Source organism: Ostrea edulis, chromosome 1 (genome assembly GCF_947568905.1).
Source record: "Ostrea edulis chromosome 1, xbOstEdul1.1, whole genome shotgun sequence".
Taxonomy (NCBI): Eukaryota; Metazoa; Mollusca; class Bivalvia; order Ostreida; family Ostreidae; genus Ostrea; species Ostrea edulis.
In genome coordinates, this window is record NC_079164.1 from 57,231,084 (window position 1) to 57,232,568 (window position 1,485).

Sequence of the window (1,485 nt, forward strand, 5' to 3'; positions counted from 1 at the left end):
CGGTCACGAGAGTTCAGTGGTTGAGCTTTCGCTTTGTAACCGGGAGGTCGTGGGTTCGAGCTCCGATTGTTTTGCCAAACACTCGGCATTTAGAAGTGAGAATCACGGGTTTTTCAGTTTAACTCACCTACAAATGGCGATGTCTCAATGTGAGCATAAAATTCTCGACGATGGAAGTAAAACAGAAAAACCAACAATCTTCTGGCTTATGTCCCCGTCCCCCCCCCCCCCCCCCCCCCCATTTTTGAAAATCTAGGATACATACTGAAAGATAATTAATGGTTAATGGAAGTGAGAACAGAATTTGTAATTTGTCTGGCACATACCACAATATTGTCAACGTTGAGGGGGCAGTTGGAGGAAAAGTGGGAAAATTGTCCCCCCCCCCCCCAATATATAAAAAAAGTTCTTTAAAGACCCAATTTTAAGTTGACACCCCCAAATTGTAAGCTGCCTGCCAATCAAACATTTAACAATAGGTCTCAGGTGGAGTGACATCTGCAGACACTGTGGTCTGGGGCTACCCCAGAGAGGTGTTTTGATAACAATAACAGCCAATATCTACAGACATTCTTTAGATCTTGAGGAAGCCCAGTATACCTGAGTTTTGATAGCAATGACCTGTCCACATCTGTTATTTTCTTGTAATTCAATTGTTTTTTAAAAGGCCCCTGAACAATGCAATTTCAATATAATTGTAATTTTCCCCCTCTATATACCTGTACATGTATTATAAATTACACAATCAGAAATCAACCAATAATTTGCACAATAAGTTTTAAAACTTGTAACCTATTGAAATAATTTATGTCATCAATTTATGATATCTCTATATTTATAACAGAAATTATTCATTGAGTCAATGACAGAGAGAGAGAAAGAGGGGTGGGTGTAGAATGTGTGTCAGCTACCCTTAGGAATACAACCATTATTCAAACACTATGACCACAGAAACTCTACAGAGGTCCCTGAGACAGGTCCTGTGTATATCAAAACTATATAAAAAAAAAAAAGCATGGACAGGTAGATTTCTGCCATGTTCTGCCTCTGTGTATTTCTTTGAGTGCCATTGGATACAGCAATTAACACCTTGGTAGACCCTGGCCACTCCAGGTAAATAACATCTGTTCAGATTAGGCTCCGCCTACATTTTCACTGACCGTACGGTCATGAGATGGGTCTTTAATCTTCACTTTCGTAATCCGTGTGTGGAGATTTTACTGCTATTTCATGACATTAAAGCATACGTCCCTCTCATTAAATTCACCGTATACTACTCACTACTACTGTTGAAAATAGGGGGGGGGGGGCACTCACGTCTGCATTACCAAATAACAAATAGCGCCAATACTATCGATATCCTCTGGGGTTTACATAGCCATAGCATCTTTCGGAACTCGAGATTAATTCGAATATCCCTTATTCCGTTTCGAGTTTTGTACTCTTTTACGCACTTCCGTGATTAGAGATTTGAATGAGATGACT